Genomic DNA, 24,399 nt, shown 5'->3' on the forward strand with positions numbered 1-24,399 from the left:
AGAGATTTTTAATCTCAATGTGACTTTCCTGGTTAAATTAATAAAAATAAATAATTATACTATATTCTATTGTGCTTATATTTAATTTAGTTTATATCATTTTATTTTATTCCACCTCTTTATTTTACAGCTGTACAGCCCTGGCCTATTTTATATTTTAGAATTATATTCTATTATAATTATACTATATTATATTGTGCTTCTATCTTAATTTAGTTCATATTTTATTTTATTCCACCTTTATTTTATTATCTGTCCGTCATTGTCTGTCCGTTAATGTCGCACCGAAAACAACCAAATCAAATTCCTTGTTTGTGAAAACTACTTGGGCAATAAAGACCTTTCTGATTATATCTCGAATCACGTGCCAAATTCCCTGAAATCACGCAAGGCTTCCAACGCCACCACCAACGTCATCAGAGGTGCAGTGCTCATGCCACGCAGTACCACGCCGTTCCACCACTTTTCTGAGCAGAAGCACATGCACTCGCGTGCACACAAAAATACATTCACAACTTTCACTCGACTCGTCGTGCCGTGCGCCAAGTACCGGTACTCATCTAGCTACTTGTCTTTGCATAACAATAGCATAGCAATAGCATAACAAAGAACGAGAAGAGCCAAACCAAAATACAAGCCCTGTGGGGGTTTGCTTGAGCTGTGGAGCTCTCACTATGTAATGGTCCCGACTGGAAGGATGAGACATTTCCATTTCTTAAGTTGTGCTTCAGAAGTTACATTAATTAATTAAGTTACATTGTTAATTTAGTTTGTATTTACTTTTCTAGTTTAAGTTAATCCAATTAAAGAAATTGTAACTACAATATTGTATCTACAATTACATTTAAAACATTGTTTTTCAACCATATCTGTTGACAATATAATTTCTTTATATATTGAATGCTACATCCTGCTACCTTTTTCAGCTTCTCTATTTCAAGGCAATATTTACAAAAACGAAACTAAAATTAGTCATTTCCTATACAAACATGTTTCCTACTATTTATGCATAATAATCTGTTCTGTGCGCACTGTGCACGCGAGGGAACATGTATGTGCATGCACGCGCGTGCACGTGACGTCATTATAAACAGAGTACAGGCACTTCTGAAATCACCACTGGACCCCTGTACGTCATCAATACAAGCCTTGATACGCTCGCCACATACATTTTCCTGGATTACTCGACAGACGCTTTGTGTGTTTACAGTGTGAAGTCTTTCTGTTGCAGAACTCGACTGGACCAAGACTTTCTACTAAAAACATCTGCATCAAAACGTTCTTCTTGTGAGAACAAACATCAGACTGTGGACACCACAACATCTGTAAGTACAATTGTGTTTTTGTGGGGGAAATGATTGTAACAATGACCCGCTGGTAGCCGTGAAATAATGATTAGTTGAATCAAGGATATAAGCTGATAGACCACTGCACTTCCGCGTTACATGGAGCTCGTGAGAGAGCGCGGGGGACAAAATTAATGAATGTTGATTAGAGCTTTGACTTAAGTGGTTGTAGCTACGGCTGTGTGGGTGCTGGAGACATGATCCAATAAACCTTTTATATGGAGAGACCAACCAAGTTGATTGGCACTTTCCCGCCGGAGCTATAGTCACTTTCCTGCACCTCCCCCTCCCCCAATGTAGGTGCAGGAAAGTGACTAGTTCTGACATAAATTTGTCTATTGTTACATGTCTCCAGCACCCCCACAGCCGTAGCTACAACCACTTAGTCAAGGCTCTAATCAACATTCATTCATTTTATCCCCCCTGCGCTCTCCCATAATGAGACACCCAGGGTCAATCTGTTAAAAAAATAAATAAAAAAACTGCCCATGATTTAGCTGAGAGGGAATTCTAAAAAAAAATCCACTTTGTGACACGTTTTTGCAATTTGGTATGGTGTTATGTAATAGGTATGGGCATATGGTTTTACAAAATCACTGCATACAAGTTGGGGTATGCGTCTAGTTTTTTACCAACCCAGGTTTGCGTTCTGCAATCTGATTGGCCACTGACGTTTCTGGTGCGATCTGATTGGCCACTGACGTTTCTGGTCATGTGACATGTGCGCCCAATCGCGTGATGCCTGTGTCTTTGCCCATTTCCGCCTCGAACAGCATGCAAACTACCTAACGCCTAGTTTATCACTGGTTAAGCTTAGGCGATGTTGGTTAAGGTTAGAGTTTGGAATCAGGGCTGGTGTTCTATTGCTCTGCTCTAAGAAACTCTAACCCTAACCAACTTCGAAAGAGTGCCTAAGCTTAACCAGTGGAAGAAACAGGCGTCACACGATTGGCCGCACATGTCACACGACCAGAAACATCAGTGGCCAATCAGATCGCAGAACGCGGAACTGGAAAGGTAAAAAACTAGATGCTGCCGGTATAATCCAATATGGCCGCCATCTGATTAAGAGATAATGTCATATCTAAGGTCCTGTTAGTACTAGATCCAGTGGCGGCCGCCACTGTCTTCTCCACTAGGGGCGCTATAACAAACATTTTGCAAACATGTACAAGGCACGCATTGGCGAATATTATCACCATTGCCATCGATAGAGAGAGAGAGAGAGAGAGAGAGAGAGAGAGAGAGATCCAACTATACCTTGTTAAGTTGAAACGCACAGTGGTCCAGCAGTAAAGTATATCCACTCCACTGTCCAGATTGTGTTGATGTCCATTTTCCATGCATGTCCAGTTGTCCACACTGCATCCATATAGCTTGTTGTTAACCAACAACGGCAACAAGTACTGTGAAGAGCTGTGTCTTTGCCCATTTCCTCGTCAAACAGCCTGCAAACTACCTGCCGTTCTATCGCCCTGCTCTAAGACAAACTCTAACCTTAACCAACTTTGAAAGAGTGCCTAAGCTTAGTTAACCGTCGAAAGAACTTGCCTTCACACTCTAAGACAAATAGCTGCATAACAACAACACAGTCTGCCAACCTAGAAGCTAGAAAATGGTGTTGGCCAATCAGAGAGAGCGTCTCCGCGGAATGCGGCTTAGGAAAAAAATGCTGCTACGGAAAAAAATTATAGACGCTGCTGCTTAGACCGCTTCAAATCGCGCCCGGCTTCCATCATAAACATCATATTTCAACGCACAGCACATTACGCACTGATTGGCTGCGACGGATACAGCGATCAAACAGTGACGCGCACTCAGAGCGCTATTGCGTCTAGCCCGAGAGAAATACGGCAGGAGAAATGCGGTTAAGGTAATGGAACGTTCTTTATCAGACAGAATCGTCACTTCCTGTTCAGGAAAACGATTATTAATATTTTATATTTTAACGTTATATTGTGCATTGGAAACACAAACATACTTAAAATGAGTAAATATTATTCATTTTAAACATGTTTATTTTATTTTTAGGGGTCTAAAATAAAAATAAAAATAAAACATTTTCTTCTTCTCTTGCTGCTCTCTTTACCAGGGGGGGGGCGGCAGGGGGGGCGGCGCCCTAGCGCCCCCCAGTGGCGGCCGCCACTGACTAGATCCTTGTATAATATAACTTTTTCTATTTTCTTTGGTGGGAGGAATCCATTTCCAAAGTCATTTTTCTATTTCAAGGTAACTTTTAGCAAGAAATCGGCCATAACTATGGAACTAAGTCACATAGAAAGATGATCTAGGGCTCTAGACCTATGTTTTCAATGCCAGGGAATTCATTAATTAGTTTATTGCACATCTCACTGTCACTCTTAGTGTCAAAAATCAAATATGGTTGTCAAAATGACCATAACTCCACAACTAAGCCACATAGAAAGATAATCTTCAGCTGGACCCCATGTATAAATCATCCATTATCAAAACTTTTTTTAATTTTTTTTGGAACAAATGTTTTTTATTTTCCATTTTTTAACATGAAACTAGACAAACAATACAGTAACAGTAATAATCAATGATAAATCACAGGACAATGACAGAAATAATAATAACAATAATGACAGTCCAGTAATTAAATCAAAATGAATGTAGATTAAAAGACATAAAAATAATAAATACAATACATGTGCTCTTGCTCGCTCTTCCTCGCTCTTTCCTTCCCCTTCCCTCCCCCCCCACCCCCCCCATCAGGACCCCCACTTGGACTATACATCCACTATTTCATTTAACATCAGAAAATTACAAGTTTATATGCTACCCTTTATCTTCTCCATCAAAACTCATTCTTAATTAATAAATAACTAAATGGACATTATGGAACAGCGTATTTATTCAAACATTTCAAATGAAATCTTTCACAATAACATATTCTCTCTCTCTGTCTACACAGACACCCGTTATGAAGTGAAGCAAAGTACACTTAGATTACTACAATGTGTCCAGAGAGATAGAAAGAGATGAAGTGGAGGAGGTAACAGGAGCACAAGGCAGGCATGACTTACGAACTTCACCTACAGACCAGACTCACAAGACTCCAGCTAGCAGCAGCTACTGGGTAAAAAAAGAAGGAGGGGCAAACGGGCCCCTCCACCACCAGTCTGTTAGTTACAGACTGAGGCCCCTCCAGCACCAGTCTCAGTTAGTTGGTACAGACTGAGGCCCCTCCAGCACCAGTCTCAGTTAGTTGGTACAGACTGAGGTCCCTCCAGCACCTGTCTCTCAGTTAGTTTGTACAGACTGAGGCCCCTCCAGCACCAGTCTCAGTTAGTTGGTACAGACTGAGGACCCTCCAGCACCAGTCTTTCAGTTAGTTGGTACAGACTGAGGCCCCTCCAGCACCAGTCTTAAAGTTAGTTGGTACAGACTGAGGCCCCTCCAGCACCAGTCTCTGTTAGTTCCTGTGCCTCAAGCAACAAGCCGCCACTACCAAGCCAGCAACCATAAGAATCAGAAAGGTGTTTATTGTCAAGTAGTTTTCACATACAAGGAATTTGCTTTGGTCGTTTTCGGTGCGACATTAACGGACAGACAATAACAGATGGGATAATAAAATAAAAAGGTGGAGTAAAATGAAATATGAACTAAGTTAAGATAGAGGTACAATATAATATAATTCTGAAATAAAGAAATGTTAACTCGCGGGGGGAGTAGAAGGGTTTACAATTCATGAAAAAGGTTTCCAGGTCAGGAGAACGTAAGGTTTTGTATATAACCAAGTTATGTGAGTTATGGTGCGCTCAGCACCAGTTGCACTGTACTTCACTTCGTGCACGAGCACTGAATAAAAAATTCCACCATGTACCTTTACATCCCAACATTCGTCTGGCCACACCCCCATCCGCTTACCTTCATAAGCAGGTGTGTGGTCACCTACTCGCCTCCTTCCCAAACTTTCACCATAAGGCGAGATCAAGGGCCGCAGTGGCGTCCTGGTGCTGAGCGCACCATAACTCACAGAACTTGGTTATATACATAACCTTACATTCTGTTTCGTTATGGCTTCGCTCAGCACCAGTTGCACAACAGGAGCTGAGCGGGAGCCATAGCCCGACAAATGTACCCCGCTGAGGCCCCCCACAACCATCAGACCGGGGAGGACCGAGCCCCCCGACCCTCCCTAATGGAGGATACCCCCCCTATTGGAGGCTTACGGGAGGGAGACGGATCCGACCGTGCGAAGAGGAACTCAAGACCGTGGCTTGACCCCACGACTACACACACGCACAACCCGCATGCCACCCGGGAACGAACGGAAGGAACAAACCTTGTTACTGCCCCCAAAATCACGGGGTCAAGAGCAACCCAACCCCGTGGCAAGGCTGTAGCAGCGGAGCGCGAAGGAAGACCCAGACCCACCGAAGGGACTGGATCCCCTGGAAAAAGGGCGCCCGGAGAGGTCAATGACGCCAGGCATCAAGACCCTACCAGGCGGTCACTTAGTGACACCGCCCCCCACATCGCCAGCGTATTCGGATAAGGCCCCTCCAAGAGCGGGCCCTTTCCCCCCAATAGCACACCGCCTGGCACACTGACTCTGAAACACAGGCAGTCAGCATGGCCGTAAGCACCCAAAAAGGTTAACCAACGGAAGCAGGCAGCGCACCGGGGAAACCAGGCAGCAGGCTGTAACCTGAGCCTGGAGCACTGCGGACGAGACAGGCGCCAAAGGAGTCAGCTGAAAACAGCCCCCCCCGGCGGAAGGGGCGTATGCTGGCGTTGTTGATCACCATGACAAAGCCTCCATTAAAAAAAACCCACCCAGAGGGGTCGAGGCAGAGAAGGCTGACATGATTGGCAGACGTCATGAACGTGCAGGGGCACACTCAACCGGGTAACCCGGGAGTTGACTCTGCTCCAACACACCAGGGAATCAACTACCCTCTCGGTACAGACGGTGGTTGTTCCTATAACCCCTCAAGAAAAAACTCAAACACACCTGCGGGTATACACCGGCTATACCGCAGTACAAGTGTTTCAGTTTTCAAAAAAGGGTTATCCCAGGCCTACGGTATCAACAAAACTTTACTTCGGACCGGGCCCGGCGGCACGGGAAGCACAGGGTTACCAGAGGAGGTCCAAGACCACCCCAACAGCCCCCTCTTCGCCACGTGTGAGAGAGTAGCGAAAAGAATGGAGAACCAGCCCTAAGCACACCGCACTTGGTATTCCCAGGCGGTCTCCCAACCAAGTACTAACCAGGACCGAACCTGCTTAGCTTTCGAGATCAGGCGTGTACAGGTTGGTATGGCCATAAGCCATTACGATAGTGCAGAGTACAACATGTACCCAACAAAGGGTCTCCATAACGCCTAACCCTGTGACACCCGGACCGACCCGGCATTTTTCCCCCCGAAAAAAGCACAAGTCCCTCAGGGTACCAGAACAGCAGATCTGCATCCCCGGTAGACAACGGGTTAACTGACCTGGACCAGCGCGACCAGTCCCGTGTCCTAACCACGCCGACATGCCCACTCCAGAAGAGGGGGTAGGTATGCGTGTCGATCTAAAACATGAAAAGAGGGCGCCACCCAGACGGTCCCCATTTGGACCGTGCTCAGTGGCCCACCCCAAGGGCGTGAGACCCCTCTACCTATGTTCTGATCTATTCCGTTAACATCCCCCAGATATGAACGAGAATTCATCGAGACAACCTAGTAAACTGGCGCTCGGAAGAGACAAAACTCCATCCCAGTTGCCCTATAAAAACGCTGTTTTAACAAGCAACCAAGGCGCACTTAGCCCCTGCGTGATTCTTTAACAGAAACACACCGAGCCAGCACTATGTATGCGTCGAGACCCAAACACATCAATGGATAGTCTAGCAAGACACCAAACATTGTTCCTCCAAGTCGCCTGGGAGAACGACACGGAGCCGTCGTGCTTCATGTACCTTCCTCTTTTTATTCAAAAAAGAAAGAAACACAGACTGACATGAATCCCACGTGACGCAGCTGAGGGTAAAACATTTTTACATTTTTACATCCCACCACCCTCGCCATAGGGAGGAGACGGAAATCCCCAGAGAGACTTCCCACGCGAGCTGTATAGATTGAAAAGAATATATTGCAACATTGAGCTATGTAATATTTGGGTTAGGGCTCTCCGAGGAGGAGGCACTGAACCAATACACACTCAATAATCGAATTGAATCGAATATACACACAATAGAGCAGAACTCCTTTTTGAAGTTCTACTCACCTTGACAATCTGAGGAGGAGGCTCCCTCACAGGGAAGGAGAGTCCGAACTCACAGAAGGCCTGAGGAGGAGCTTCGTGAGGAGGAGCTCTGACAACTCCCTGAAACAGATCCATAACATGGACCTGAACAACTCACGGAAGTCTTACCAACAGAGACGCGCACGGTGACGTACTCTATGGCGGGGTAATTTCTGCGGTGCACACGCCCAATCTTCCAGGGCGTGGGACCCCCCCCCCACCCTGTAACGTGCCGAACAGCAACGTGACAGGAACCTTGAAGGACAGGAGGTTTTAACCCCTGACCAATCAGAAAAGGGGAGGAAAGGATTACCAGTTCACCCCTTTACGACCCCACACCCATGATACGATGTAATGACAAAATAGAGCATGACACAGTCATAGTCTGCTACATGAAGTATCTAACGGCTTCACATAGCTCATGTGCTAACCTGCTATCTGATTTTTACTAAGGAAAAAACACAGAATAGAGAGGGCCCCCTTTAAGAGCCCCGGTACAAGACTTACACATGTGCTTCTGTGGCCAAACCTAACCCAGTTGTAGATCACAAGACACACACAACCCTTCATCACAACAAAAAATGGCAAAAGTACACTCTTGCTACAGAGGAACGCCGTTTTTCATAACAAGAGAATACAGAATCCTTGATTATGTATTGGCCACAGGCCTTGCTAAGCACACACGATAAGTGACCAAACAATCTTTTCTTTAGGAAAATATAGTTTCTCAAGCAGAAAGCACAACCCCAGCAATTAAGCTAAGGGTTACATCGTATCCCCACAAACACAGTGACACAATATATTGTAAACAACATGTCTGAGAGGAGGGTGGGGAAGCCCCAGGGAAACCGGGGGGATCACCTCTCCTTCCTTACCCTTGATACGGCCAAGTTGAACAGGTAACCCTGTTAATATGTGAACACACTGTTCATTGTCATTACAGGCTGAGAAAAGAATTCATTCCTCAATCACATGTCACTAAGCATAGCTTTATAGGTTAATTAACCCCCTTAGTTGTGAGTTCACGTTACATGAACACACATGTTCTCATCACAACTAACCAGATCATTTTTACACATGTAACAACAACCCGATTTCTATGGAGAGGGAAGCTATACCAGTGACAAGACAATTCACACACAACACGCGTCGTATCCTCAATGTATTGCAGCAACACACGTTTTGGAAAACATCGTTATTACAAAACATTTACAAGGGAAGGAAAGAAGAAGTGTTTAATGTCCGGTCGGGACCTTCCTACCCTGAGCGCAGGCCAAGCGAACTGCAATCTGGCTAACGGGACACCGAAGATGAACACAGCATCTCTTGTGTCGGCGACGAGGGTAGCGTCGTTGCGCCACCCAGCCGCTACGTTTCTCCATGTTGATGCAGTCCTCGCTGGCAGGGCTCCGGTGTAGGTTCGACTAACATCCTCTGTCAAAGATGACGTCGTAGTCAGAGTGTTTAAGGCATGTTATAGTCATAGAAAACGTTCAACAGTGTAGCATTAAGCTAACACCTGTTCGACTGATAGCAACAAGCTAACGTTTACTAGCCTGGTAAACACAGCGAGCTAACGCCGCAGCTAACAGCTGACTGGCTAACACAGTAGGCCACAACTAGCACGCAAGCTAAGCAGCTATCACCTGAACTGTACACAACAACATAACAAGCCACACTTCAGACAGGCCGCTGTCCAAGTCCCTCCCCTAAGAGGGAAAAGAAAAAGAATGTCAGAACACAGTTTTCAACGGTGATCCAGACATATAGCGGGGCCAGCACAGTTCCCATTTCGGGCTGCAGCCGACTTCGAGCATGGAACTCCCGATAAAGAAGATCCTATGCCCACATTTCCTCGTTAGGGTATACTTTCATTTGTATATGAAAGATGGGGCCTGCACGGGACAGAGAAGCATCCGCTCGAGAATTCTGGGTACACCAGGACCTGGTCGCGGCCCACTAGATTGACCATCATGGGCGTCAGACCAAGATCCTCTGACCGCCGTTTAAGCCGAGCAGAGGACCCCAATCTGGAGTCGGCGTTTCGTAAATTGTCAGCTAACCCCCACAGCATCAACAACAACCAGAGCTCGCAAGCAAAACAGTACGTACCCAACCTGGAAACAACCGCTTCTCACAACATTCGGTGCTTCCCACAACATTCGGTGCTTCCCACAGTCCAGCTGTGTGGCCGGAGGGCAACCCCATCCAGCCGCAGCAAGGAGGACTGTAGCTGGGGAGCATGTCAGTGGTGTGAGCTCCTAAAATACGAAAAGGCCGCCAGTAACGAAGACAATATCGCCGTATTTTCTCGAAAATAGTGAGAGAGAAAATAAAGATATGATGTCAATGTATCTTCTTTTGTTTTCCAACTTTTTGTTTTCCAACCTCGTCAAGTGGGGATCTGACCGAAGGCACTTCCTTGTGGTGAAAGTGAAGAAGGAGGCGAGTAGGTGACCACACACCTGCTTATGAAGGTAAGCGGATGGGGGTGTGGCCAGACGAATGTTGGGATGTAAAGGTACATGGTGGAATTTTTTATTCAGTGCTCGTGCACGAAGTGAAGTACAGTGCAACTGGTGCTGAGCGAAGCCATAACAAAACAGAACAGTGTTGTAGGATCATGGTCACATCGTTACACCAGCCACGGTTAAAAACAGGACCCCGGCCTGATTCTGACTATATCCTGTACCTACACTCCTTTACCATCACTTATTTAAGTAATTTTTTTATGAAACTGGATAATTCCTGGTAGGCTATATTTTAAAATGTCTTACACCTTTTGCGTGATGGTATAAAAAGCTGAAAAGACTCATATGTTGCAGCTTTTATTTTGAAAGCTTCTGATAGAAAGTCATATTGTTGTTGTCGCTAGCTTGACATAGATCTTTGTTACGAAGCTTGCGTTACAATCTCTTGGAAGATCCAAGCACTTTGATTCTAGCTTTCAATCCAAATTGATAAAGTAAGTGATGATGGACATTACCATTGAGCATTAATTCACAATACGTAAATTAACACTTGTCTGTGATCAGTACATAGAACTATCCTACATGTCTGTGATCAATACATATAACTATCCTACATGTATGTGATCAATACATAGAACTATCCTACACAGGGTTAGAAAAAAATAAATCCCAGGGCTTTTTTTGCCCCCCCTAATTGATTTTCGGGGGCTTTTTTGTATTTCGGGGGCACCGAATTTTTATGATGAAAATGTACATAAAGATTATAAAACATTGTCGACACTTTTTTTTACAGTCTTCGTCCCTATGTTTGATAACGTAATGTTATTGTCTCCATATATAGGGCTCTACGCTAACCTTTTCCCCAAGGAGCACATGTGCTCATAAAAAAAAAGAAAAAAAAGGCAGACCAGTGGGAGGCATGGTCTAACAACATTCGAGAGAGGGGAGGGTAGAATTGGATAATACAAAATTGGGATGGGAGAAAAATAGAAAATGGGGGGAAAAAGTAGATAAAAATAAAAAATAAAAATAAAAATTTAGGAGCACACAAAGAAATTTAGGAGCACAGTGAAACTTGTTCAAGTAACGGAGTTTATTAACAAACTATTTATTACATGCATATTATACTGTGCGTGTGCATACTAGGGATGGGCGTGAATAATCGTTACTCGTAGCTATGAGAAAAACCGAAGAAAAAAAATCAAAATTATAAATTTTTATGAAAAAGATTTATAATTTTTTTTTTATATATTTGTTCACATGTATGTGTAAGATTATAACTGTTTGTTGGTTTCCTTAAACATATATACATGAATGAACAAATAAGTAAAAAAAATAAAAATAAATTAATCAAATAAAAATATATATATATATATATTATTTTTAAGTTTTTTTCCCCTTTTCGAGTAACACACGATCACTCGAGTATAGCATGCGATCAATCGATCTGGATTTTTCTTTAAAATGCCCATCCCTAGTGCATACTAAGGGATAAACATCTATGCAAAGTGTCGGGGGCTTTTCTTGCCCCCCTTAACTGATTTTCGAGGGCATTTGGTAAATTTTCAAGGGCATTTGATTTTGCCCCAAGCCCCCCTTAACACTTTGACTGCCGGGAACCGTCTTTAGACGTCTTTGCTGGCCATGCTAAAGTTGCCGGAGGACGCGTTACGTCGTCCTTATATCAATATTTCAAAAATCTGCGATCGGATTCATATGTCCCCTCCGCTGGCCTGAGATCCACCAGCAGGACCCACTGAGCTCTCTGGCGGTTCAGGAGCGCCATCTGGTGGCCGATCGGCGCAATCGCCAAACAGGATGTGGCATAGAGGTTGTCCTAGACGTCCGTAGTACTTCCGGGCGCTCGCTATAGGTCATGGGACTCTGGCTCGTCGCGCTACACGGTGATCGATTGGCAATAACTCGATAAACAACATGATTTGGACGTATATACCATTATACAAGCTGGAGATGGACCGGGTAAAAATATATCCCATAATGATAAGATTTCTACTCTACGATGATCGCCCAACGGCGCGCGGAGACTGGGGTGAGTTTCAGCGTGTAACGTTACCGTCTTCGATACTAACTGCTATTATCAACATTTGACCCACATTAGATGATTGGTATAACGCTGCCCACGGAATTATAAACGCCCCCTCGCCCATCCGGTCAACATCAGATGACGTGTAGTAACTTCTAGAAGTACGTCTAGTTGGAATTTTTTATATCGCGCTGATTGCCATCAAACTGTATTTCATCATCAATATAATGCATTTGGGGCTATATATCACGTTCTGGAGAAAGCTGCAGAAAGAGATGAAAACATACTTATACATTAGACCATACTTTACTATGAATATGTGAATGAAAAAGTTTAACGTTGCTACACAATGAACAATACATATAGGACTTTGAATGGGCCCTAATAATGGCAATGTAGCAATAGAATTTAAAAAGTTATAGCCCTGCAAAGAAGGGGACTTTCTCCATAGACAAATAGCGCTGGCAATCTATGGTATATCATGAATTTAACCTTAGGCAGCCAAAGTGTTAATTTCGAACCCTGATCCTACATGTCTGGTCAGTACATATAACTATCCTACATGTCTGTGATCAATACATAGAACTATCCTACATGTCTGATCAGTACATACTTTATGTTGCATGGTTTCGAGAGCTAAGAGGCTACCTTACGCTCTAGCCCAGGGGTCGGCAACCTGCGGCCTCGAGGCCGCATGCGGCTCTTTAGCCAATCAGCTGCGGCTCCCTGGCCCCCCACAATTTTTTTTTTTTTTTTTTTTTTTTTTTACTTTTTAATTTCTTAATTTTATTTTGGAGATCGATGTCATGCTGTGACACTGAAATGAAAAAATATTTCATCAACTAAGATATTTAGTCAACAAAAGGCTTACCTGTATGCCTGATATGTGGTGCGAAATTTGCGAACAATGAAAAATTTACTTTTTATTTTATAGATTTTCCACAAATAAGGGAAGGACTCTAATAGAGCTGCATAGTTCAGTGTTTTATTTCAAAGTAGGTCTACAGATGCCAGTGTTTTTTCTCCTTTTCTGTGTTTTATTTCAAAGAAGGTCTACACATGGTATTCTTTTTTCAACGTGGACTACTTTATTTTTAATTTTTTTTATTGATCTTTTTCCCCCTCCATTTTTCCTCTGATTTTCTCCCATCCCAATGTTAGTCGTATGCCAATTCCCAATCCCCTTCCTGGTCGCTGCGCACTTACCCCCCACAGTCAGATCATCTGGGAGAGTGGAGGCTATCACGTGCTTCCTCCGACACACGTCCAGCCAATCAACCGCTTCTTTTCACCTGGCAGCGCGGATCCTCCCTGAGAGGGCGTAGCGTGTGGAAGGATCACACTATCCCACTCCGGTCCTATCCGCGCTTAGCAGGCGCCCCGACCGAACTGTAGGAGTCGCTGTTTACAACGACCCGGACCCACCCCGCCAGCTTCTCCCACCCTCTAATACAGCCAATTGTATTAGTGTGAACGGCCAGCCAAGCTGGTGACAACCCCGGAGCTGTGAGCTGGATTCGAACAGGCGAATCCAGCTCACAGCTCCGGGGTTGGTGACGAACGCAATCTCCGCTACGCCACCTAACCGCCAAAGTGGACTACTTTCTATTTTATAAATGTTCCACAAATAAGGGAAGGACTCAAATATACCTGAATAGTTCAGGGTTTTATTTCAGTCGGTCTACAGACACCAGTGTTTTGTCTCCTCTTCTGTGTTTTATTAAAAAATAGGTCTACACAGCCAGTATTTTTTCTCCTCTTCATAAGAGTTTGAGGTTTTCCTTTGTTATAACAGGTAAAAACAGCAATTAAAAAGTCAAAAATTTTCTTTTTGTTGCTTTATAATCCCATTAATGCAACAAACTGTGTGCTATAAGTATAAAGTATAATAAATCGCAAATTACTTTGGGTATGCAATTGTCAGGCGTTTTATGCTAAATGTGGGGTATGCTTGGGGATATATAAAACGTTATACACTGTGTTATCTTCATTTTAAGGGTAAATAGGTTGTGCGGCTCCCTGAGCATTTTATTTTGTAGGACGGGGGAAAAGTGGCTCTTTTGATAGTAAAGGTTGCTGACCCCTGCTCTAGCCTAAAGCTAACATTTCCTTTTTCCGTTTCACCCTCATTTAGAGTAGATTAGCTGTCATTATACAGCACACGTACAATACAACAAAAATAAGTTTGGCAGATGTAGGCCATTGTCGGTACATTATGAACCATGACATGAAGGTATCTTTTTTCTCTTAACCTGCTGTAAGTTAGCCTTTCGTTTTTTGGCAAATAATCCACTGTGTCCACCATGATGAATTAGTTTTGGGCATCTTTGTGTCAACGTCTAGAGAAAACCCTAATGGATTGTCCAGACGTCCACACGCTTCCCACCACCCGTGGCAACAAGGATGGTCTGCTGGACATAGACGAGCTTGCTAGAGGTGATAATTTTACCAATTAATTTACATTTCTTACATTCTTTAAAGTAATTTTGTTCTCCTAAACACCTCATGGATGTCAATCAATCTATATTTTATTATGGACTCAGGGTCAATATAAAAGACAATACATAGAATAAATTACATATAAAAGCACCATAAAAAAATAGTTTAAAAGATAAGAAAATTAAACTTACATAAAGACAACTGTCTCAGTGTTGCCATTGCTGGGATTGAAGGACAAAACCAAGATGACCTCATTTATAGTAATTTACCCTGCAAATAAATTTCTACATAAGATTTCTTAAGACAGCTTGGGATGGAAGTCCTGCAGCCACAAACATCTTACTGGCCCTACACCATCTAGCCCTCGTAAGTAATATTATCATGACATCATTATAAGCTTTCTGTAAGCTTGCTTTTTTGTAGATTGAGTACAGTATAGAGTGGTGTACAATATTCTCTGAACAGATAATATCTTCACTACATCTGTACACATAGTAAACTAACTGTTAGAACAGAGACATCTTCACTACATCTGTACACCTAGTAAACTAACTGAGACATCTTCACTACATCTGTGCACATAGTAAACTAACTGAGACATCTTCACTACATCTGTGCACATAGTAAACTAACTGAGATAACAGAGACATCTTCACTACATCTGTACTAGGGATGCCCCGATCGATCGGCCACCGATCGTTATCGGCCGATAATCAGTATAAATATGCGATCGGGGAATTCCGATAATTAGTCATATTCGCCGATCGCGGAAACTGATCAAGTGGATATCTCACTTGCTTGTCTCAGACGCACAGGACCTGCAAACTGCTCCTCCTCCCTAGCCCCGCCCGTACCCGTGTAGAGTTTGTAAACACAGAGGAGGCGGACCTCTAGACTGCTGAGTCTAGATAGTGCATTCGACCTGAGCTAACGTTAGCTACCTAGCTATCGTTACTGTTTAAACAAAATTACCCAGTCAACTATTCACTTTTAGTAGGCATTGTCTAACGGTATTTAGCCGGCTAGCTACTGATAGCTCCGGATATCAACAAATATCTCCGTTAGCTTGCGTTAGCTTGCGTTAGCTGACGTTAGTTCACAGTTCAAAACGAAATGTCCGATTGAACTAAATAGTTGTCTTAACGTCATCTAGCCGGCTAGCAGTAGCTACAGATAGCTCCTGATATCAATGTCTTATAACATTGATTGAATGCGTATTCGAGCTGAGGGCTTGCTGAATGTGAAATGACCAAAGCATAACGTTACCAATAGGGTCCCGCTGCAGCGCCGGAGAATCCTTTTTGGAGCTGGAGGCTACTAGAGTACACACAGACAGTGGAGCTGTTTGCAGATGGCGAGCATTTTGACTTGTTGCGTGGTGGCGATGTCTCGCAGATAATACAAGTACAAGTCTAATTATATAATATATATATTTTATTAAAAAAAAAAAAAAAAAAAACTTTTTATATAAAATAATTTTTAATTTCTTTTTAATCATAAGCGATCGGTATCGGATCGGTATCGGCCGATATGGCTCACGACGATCGGTGATCGGTATCGGTGGCAAAAAACGTGATCGGGGCATCCCTAATCTGTACACATAGTAAACTGAGAACAGAGACATCTTCACTACATCTCTGTACACATAGTAAACTGACTGAGAGAATAGAGACATCTGTACACATAGTAAACTAACTAAGAGAACAGAGACATCTTCACTACATCTGTACACATACTGTAATCTTACTGAGGGAACATATAATCAGTATTTCCCCCAACATAGATATAGTATTTTCCCCAACATAGATATAGTATTTCCCCCAACATATAGTATTTTCCCCAACATATAGTATTTTCCCCAACATGTAGTATTTTCCTCAACATAGATTTAGTATTTTATTTTCCTCAACATAGATATAGTATTTTCCTCAACATAGATTTCCAAGATGTTAGAAGACAAAGTGTATTACAATGGCAGCATGTCTAACTGCAAAGGGTTAGATTGTGGCTTGCCACAGGGCAGCTGTCTTGGACCACTCCTGTATTCTATATTCACAAATGACTTACCATCTGCTTTGTGTAAAGCAAGTATACAAATGTACATGGATGATTCCACACTGTATTATGCTGCAAACACTAGTAGTGATCTACACAAAGTTTTATCTTCAGAGTTATATGCAGTAACTAATTGGATACAACTAAATAAGCTGGCATTAAAAAAATTATAAATAACTCAAACCCTAACTAACCTTACTGTCATGCACTAATGTCCTAATATACTAACCTACACTGTAGCACTCAACACAAGAACAGTGTTACTCAGCTGATAGAGTTGTACCCTTCCTGCTGTCTTGTTGTACACAACTTGTAAGTCGCTTTGGATAAAAGCGTCAGCTAAATGACTAAATGTAAATGTAAACATCTCAAAGACCAAATCAATTATCCTAGGAACCAGTCACAAACTATTAGCCAATCCTACACAGAGTCTGCACTTGTCTGGTGAACCCATACAACAGGTTGATACGGTTAAATGACTGGGAGTCATAATAGATAGTCTACTGACATGGATAGAGCACATTGACATAGTGGCTAAGAAAATGGGTAATGGCATTTATATGGCAAGAAAATGCCATCCTTATGTCCCAGCACATATTCTGGGACAGGTCGTTAAGTCATTAGTTTTAAGCCACCTGGACTACTGCTCACCTGTTTGGTCCTCTGCATCTGGCAGTGCACAGAGGAAACTACAAATTACCCAGAACAGAGCTGCCAGACTAGTCCTACATTGCCCCATAACAACGAACATAAACAGTATGCATAGGGAACTCTTATGGTTATCGGTAGATAAAAGGCTTGTCTTAAATACAGTCACATTCTACAATAACAGCATCCACGCCTCTAAGCCTGAGTTTTTATATAGTCAAATGATCAGATGCAGTCACTTACACAATCATTTAACTAGAATGGCAGGAGAAGGTCAAATCATGTTACCTCGCCCAAAATGTTATGCTTACGAAAATCTGTAATTTATCGAGCCATTACTTATTGGAATAGCTGCCCAGAACACATACGTCAATTAAATAGCAAATCATCATTTAAACATAAATTAAGAATGTATTACTTAGCTAGTGAGCAGTAGTCCAGTGGTTATTTATTTTTGTTTTAAATTATTTGTTATTATTTTCTTAGCTGTGACAAGCTGAAGATGGTAATGCTGCCCTTTACAGGCAAGCATTAGCTCTTCATCTTTCATGTGCAATATTGTTTTTTTGTATTGTATGATTGTAATAAGTTAGGTTGTTGTTATGTTTATATACTGAATATGTGTATATAGTGTGTGTGTATGTATGTATACATGTATATATGTGTGTGCGTATGTATGTATATTTGTATGTATATATTGATATGTTGGACTTCGGACCCCAGGAAGACTAGCTGGTGCCATTGGCATCAGCTAATGGGGATCCTTTTTAATAAACAAATAAAAATATGACGGTTCTCTCAGTTTCAGAAAAGGACACAGACTGGTTTGTAATCCAAGGTTATGAGGAGCTTGGAGAGAAAAGTGGAGCTAAACTACAGACAAGACTCTTGGAAATACCGCTCAAGAGATTGTCAGCGGTAAGATGGGGAAGAAAATTACATTTGGAGTTGATTTGCATAACCCATTTGCAGATTTTATATATAAACTTTGACATAATAAAAATATAGATATACTGTATTTAAAGAAAAGAAAAAAAAGAAAAAAGTATAATTGCTTGCCTAGTCTCGTTCCTGGCTGGGTCTTGCTTAATTAGGCTTGCCATGTCTTGTTCGGCTGGGTCTTGCTTAACTAGGCTTGCCATGTCTTGTTCTTGACTGGGTCTTGCTTAACTAGGCTTGCCTAGTCTTGTTCTTGGCTGGGTCTTGCTTAACTAGGCTTGCCTAGTCACGTTCTTGGCTGGGTCTTGCTTAACTAGGCTTGCATAGTCTTGTTCTTGGCTGGGTTGTGCTTAACTAGGCTTGCCTAGTCTCATTCTTGGTTGGGTTTTGTTTAACTAGGCTTGCCTAGTCTTGTTCCTGGCTGAGTTGGGTCTGTCTGTAGCCTACTGTCTCTTAGTGAGAGAGAGTGGTGTGGAGAGAGAGAGACACTCTTAACGGTTACCAAACACACTTGGTTTAGTTTGTGCAGCAGATTAAAGTAGATACTTTGATAGTGGGATGTACAATGTACCCCTGTTGTGTACCCTTTTTAACTAATCTCTGACCAAAACCCTGCTCAGACTAGTGTGAGTAAAACCCTGCTCAGAGAGATTGGATTATTCCTGATTCTTGGACGATTAATCAGTTAGCTAAGATACATCTAAACAAATCAAGCAAATCAATAAAAAAATTTAGATTGTGGTTGAGGCATCATCTAGCCATAATATCTGTTCTAGTGAGTGTAAACACTTCTACTTTTAACAATACAAGTCAGGGTTTTGACTTTTGTGTCAGAGAATTAGAAAATCAGAGCGGTTTTAACTTTAAAGCCTAATGGTCAAATCTGGGTCGGATAAGAGTGTTACTTTATCTCTGTCTCTTTCTTCTTTTTTTTGTGTTTTTATTTTCTTTTCTTTTCATACATAAAACAGAACATAACAGTACAATAATAATAATAATAACAATGACAACAGCGACGACAACAATAATAACAGTAACATGAATCATAATGACCTTGACAAACAAGAAAAAGTAAAATAATAAAAATAAAAACAAATGTGGCTCAGGCACTAGCAACCATGTTTGTGTATCCTTGAGGTGGCGCTTGAGGATTCGGATCCCTGCCAGTGTTAGGACAGATGTACTAAAATAGACTAAGTGTGCGATGTGTGTGTATGTGTATGTGTGTACTATATGTGTGTTTTACCTATGTGCTTGTGCGTACCCTATGTGTGCGTTTTATGTGTGTGTTTAGTAAGTCTTGTGCATTTTATGTGTGCATGCTTCATGTGTGTGAGTACATATGTGTTCTGTGTGTGTGTACGTGCGTGTGTACGTGCGTGTGTTGTGTGTGTGTGTATGTGGGCATGAACACGTTTGCACCTTTACAATTGTCATGATACCCTCAACAACGATACCAGCATTAACAAAACAACACAAGGCAGCATTGGTCCACAAGGAGGCTATGTGTAATGGGGAAACCCACCAAGTACAGTGGCAGACAGTGCAGGCCCGATATGAGACCGATATGGGTCCCATATTTCATAGAAAGTGTCTAGTTTAGAGTGCAGCATGCACGTGATGTATTCACAGGGAATGCATTACATTATAATATTGTGCCATGACCTCTTTGATGGGACCTCGTCCTTGATCCAGAACAACAGAATGTTTTTCCTAGCAGCAAATGTCAACAAATTGAACAGTCTCCTATGTTTGAAATTGGCAATATGAATATCTGGGAGGCCTAGTAAGAGGCAGAGGGGATCCAGTTAGATGGGGGTCTAGAATATATCCGATAGTTCCTCTACGATGTCGAACCAATAGCTCTGGAGCTTTACACAGGACCAAAAGCAGTGGACGTGGTTTCCAATCTCTATCTTGCATTTAAAGCAGAGTGGGGATGCATTGGGATCAATTTTACTCTTAAGGGCAGGGGTAATATGAATGCGGTGTAAGATTCTAACTTGGATAGACTTGGTGCGGTTGCAAACAGAGATTTCTTTTGCGTAGGTCCATGTATCCTGTCAGTCCTCGTCCGTGATTTCTATGTCCAAGTCTTTTTCCCAGGACTGTTTAGTGACAAGGGAAGATGAAGATGAATTAAGGTTTAGAGTACTATAGAAGATAGATATTTGTTTTTTTAGGAATCTGCAAGGAGAGGGCTTTCTCCACCTGCGAGGTGGAACTGTTCATTAACAGTGAGGTGTCCTTGGTGATAAACTGCCTAATTTGTAAGTATTTAAAAAAAATCCATTTTCAATAGGCCATACCGCTGCTGCAGCTGTAGAAAGGACATTAGGGTCTGGCCATCAAACAAGTGGCCAAGATCAGTTGTGCCCTGCGTATGCCAGGTCTTGAAGCCGCCGCCAATTTGATCTGGCTTAAAGTCAGGATTGCCTACGATCGGGGTAAGAGGAGAGGTCAGCTTAGCTCGGCCCTCCACCTTACGGACAGTCTTCCAGGCCTTGACGGAGCATAGTGTGATGGGGTTAGAGCATATTTTCCTAACAGACTTAAAGTCTTTGATAAATAGTAGGTTCCACAGGGGGGACTTAGATTGCGAGGATTCAATGTCTAGCCAGATTGATAGTAGGTCTGATCTGAACCAGCCGACAAGTACCCTAAGGTGTGCTGCTAGTTGGTAATGTCTAATATTAGGTAGGTCTAGACCCCCATCTTCACCATCCATCTGTAATTTGGCCATTTTCAGACGCGGTTTCTTCCCATTCCAAATGAATGAGCTTAGCCAGCCTTCTAGCACCTTGATAACCTTGTTTGTCAGCAGCACTGGAATCATTTGGAGAGGGTATAATAGTCTGGGGAGTACGTTCATTTTGACGAGGGCTATCCTACCCAGCCAGGAGAGCCCATCTAAGGGGCCCATCTAACTAAGTCTGCTCTTATGGTGTCTAAAAGGGGGGGAAAGTTGGCCTTAAACAATGTATCATAGGTGGGTGTCACAAATACTAAACAATAGTAAACAAAGCCGGAGGGCGACCAGCGAAATGGGAAGGGCTTTGGCAGAATCGGGATGGATTTAAGTGTCCCAAGTGGCATTGCTTCGGATTTGGAAAAGTTTATTTTGTACCCCGAGAAGGTTCCAAATGTGGAAATCATGCGGGTTAGACATTGAATGGAAGAGTCAGGTTTAGATATAAAGATCAGTACGTCGTCCGCGTAAAGAGTGATTTTGTGCTCCCTCTCGCCCACCCTAATACCTGAGACCGCGGCTGACTGCCTAATGGCCTGAGCGAGTGGTTCTATGGCCATGTCAAATAGTAAAGGTCTAAGAGGGTCCCCCTGGGGGTTCCCCCATTGTAGAGGAAAGTTGTTAGACCTAAGCCCGTTAGTCAGAACCGCCGTCATCCGTGAGTTGTAAAGAACCTTGACCCAGTCAATAAAAGTGTTTCCTAGGCCAAATTCAGCAAGGGTTATAAAAAAAATACGGCCATTCTACACGGTCGAATGCCTTCTCTGCGTCGAGAGACAGAACCACCGCGGGGTGGTCTATCTCACTAGTCATTTGGATGATATTAAGGAGCCGTCTCATGTTGTCGGTAGAGTTCCTACCCTTAATAAAACCTCTTTGTTAATAATGAAAGGGAGCACTTTTTCTAGGCGCATGGACAGGATCTTGGAGAGCAATTTTTGGTCCGAATTAAGTAGGACTATAGGCCTATAGGAGGCGCTCTTTTCAGGGCATTTACCCTTTTTAAGGAGAAGGCAAATATTAGCCTCCCGTAGGGACTGGGGTAATATCCCAACCTCAGAGGAATGATTAATCATTGCCAGCAGGGGATCCAAGAGAATATGACCAAATTCCTTATAGAATTTGCATCCGAAACCGTCCGGGCCCGGAGCCTTACCAGATGGCATACCCTTAAGGGCGCACAGAGCTTCTTCCTTCGTAATTGGGGCGTTAAGGAGCAAGTTCTGATCTTTCGATACCTTAGGGAGGTGCAAGTCAGTGAAAAAAGCTTGCATGTCAGAGTGAGCACCATCGGGTTGTTCAGTCCTATAGAGTTGGGCATAGAAAGAGGCAAACTCTTTATTAATAGTTTTGGTGTCAAAGGACCTGACCCCGTTTGAATCCGAGATTGAGGCTATTACTTGGGTGTCAGCCCTCTTTTTTGCCAAGTTAGCTAGGCACCTGCCAGGCTTGTCCTTTGTCTCTTTCTTATGTGTGTGTTAAATGGTAAATGGTGCATTTATATAGCGCTTTTATCCAAAGCGCTTTGCGATTTTGTTCCTCACATTCACCCATTCACTCACACATTCACACCAACGGTGCAAGGTGCCAACCTGCTCATTGGGAGTAATTAGGGGTTACGTTTTCTTGCTCAAGGACACTTCGACATGCTGCCCGGGAGGAGTGGGAATCGAACCGGGAACCTTCCGATTACCAGGCGACTGCTTTACCTCCTGAACCACTGTCGCCTCATGTTAGGAGTTGAGTTGGAATTCAGTCCGGCTTCCACCAGACCTAGGTGTTCAGCAGTATGATGGAGGTTTTTGTTAATGTAATGTAATCTACTTGCACAGATCTGTGTTATATAGCAGGGTTCCCACGGTACCTGGAAAACATTGAAAACATGGGATTCATTTTTTCATTTTCCAGGTATGGAAAGGCATGGAAACTGAGCAAAAGTGACCAATTACATGGAAATAGAAACAGTTGTCCTGGAAAATTTTATTGGATGATGTGTAATAAAATTTAACTATTGAGCACAGAATTAACATGCGTTTATAAAAACCCTTTACATGTGAACCGCTTTTACTGTAGATAGAAATGGATGATCCCATGTTGTAGAGCATGCTCTTGGCATCCTATATGGTATATTGGATGTTGGAATTTGATGCAGGCAACTTGGTGAGCCAAGGGAGCCTTGGCATCTACAGTGAAACTTGAGTGAAACTTCTTATGAAAGTTTATCCTCAAATGTAAGTAGCTGTGTTTTAACTGTGTGGTAAACCTGGGTTTATCAACATTGGTTAGTAAGCAGTGCAATCTTGCTAACTAGCTAGCCAAGATTGCGTTCGTCACCAACGCCGGAGATGCTGGATTCGCGTGTTCGAATCCAGCTCCCGGCGTTGTCACCAGCTTGGCTGGCCGTTCACACTAATACAATTGGCAGTATTAGAGGGTGGGAAAGCTGGCGGGTGGGTCCTGGGCGTTGTGGACAGCGACCCCTACAGTTCGGTCGGGGCGCCTGATCAGCGAGGGTAGGATCTGGAGAGAGGTAGTGCAGCCTCCCACACATTACACTCTCCCAGTGAGAATCTGCACGGCCAGGCTGGCCTGCCGGCTGGCTGCACATGCGTCGGAGGAAAGCATGTGACAGTCTCCGGTCTCTCGGACCAACAGTAGGGGAAAGTGCGCAACAACCAGGAAGGGTGGGATGGGAGAAAATCGGAAAAAGGAGGGGGAAAAAGATAAAAAAAAAAAAAAAAACTGGCTAGCCAACGTTGGCTCTCATAACGAGCCAGTTAGCCAGCGCCAGGTATAGTAGCTAGCCAACGTTAGCTCTCATAACGAGCCAGTTAGCCAGCGCCAGGTACAGTAGCTAGCCAACGTTAGCTCTCATAACGAGCCAGTTAGCCAGTGCCAGGTACAGTAGCTAGCCAACGTTAGCTCTCATAACGAGCCAGTTAGCCAGCTCCAGGCACAGTAGCTAGCCAACGTTAGCTCTCATAACGAGCCAGTTAGCCATCGCCAGGTACAGTAGCTAGCCAACGTTAGCTCTCATAACGAGCCAGTTAGCCAGCGCCAGGTACAGTAGCTAGCCAACGTTAGCTCTCATAACGAGCCAGTTAGCCAGCACCAGGTACAGTAGCTACCAACGTTAACTCTCATAACGATAGCCAGTTAGCCAGCACCGGGTACAGTAGCTAGCCAACGTTAGCTCTCATAACGAACCAGTTAGCCAGGAAGAGAAGAGGCCGCGAAGATGGAAGAGGAGGATGACAGAGGAAAAGGGAGAACAGTGGAGAGGAGTTGAGAAGAGTAGGAAGAGAAGACAGGAGCGGACACGAGGGGAGGTGTGGAGAGAAGAGGACAGGATGAGATAGGAGAGGAGTGGAAGAGAGAACATATATCAATCCCAGTGCTCATGTGTTCCAGTTCAATAAATTGTTGTTCATCTACAGCTTGTTGCAT

At 43.2% G+C, this 24,399-nt stretch overlaps 1 long non-coding RNA gene across 1 annotated transcript; it reads left to right on the plus strand.

Annotated features, from left to right (window-relative positions):
* Positions 1 to 1,229: 1,229 nt before the first annotated feature.
* On the plus strand, positions 1,230 to 23,006 carry LOC311241928. The gene is made up of 4 exons (XR_014620586.1): positions 1,230 to 1,325; positions 14,466 to 14,558; positions 18,067 to 18,182; positions 22,588 to 23,006. It is a non-coding gene; the product is annotated as an uncharacterized lncRNA (long non-coding RNA).
* Positions 23,007 to 24,399: the final 1,393 nt, after the last annotated feature.

This window comes from Notolepis coatsorum, assembly GCF_963971535.1.
Source record: "Notolepis coatsorum genome assembly, chromosome: 15".
NCBI classification, from domain to species: Eukaryota; Metazoa; Chordata; class Actinopteri; order Aulopiformes; family Paralepididae; genus Notolepis; species Notolepis coatsorum.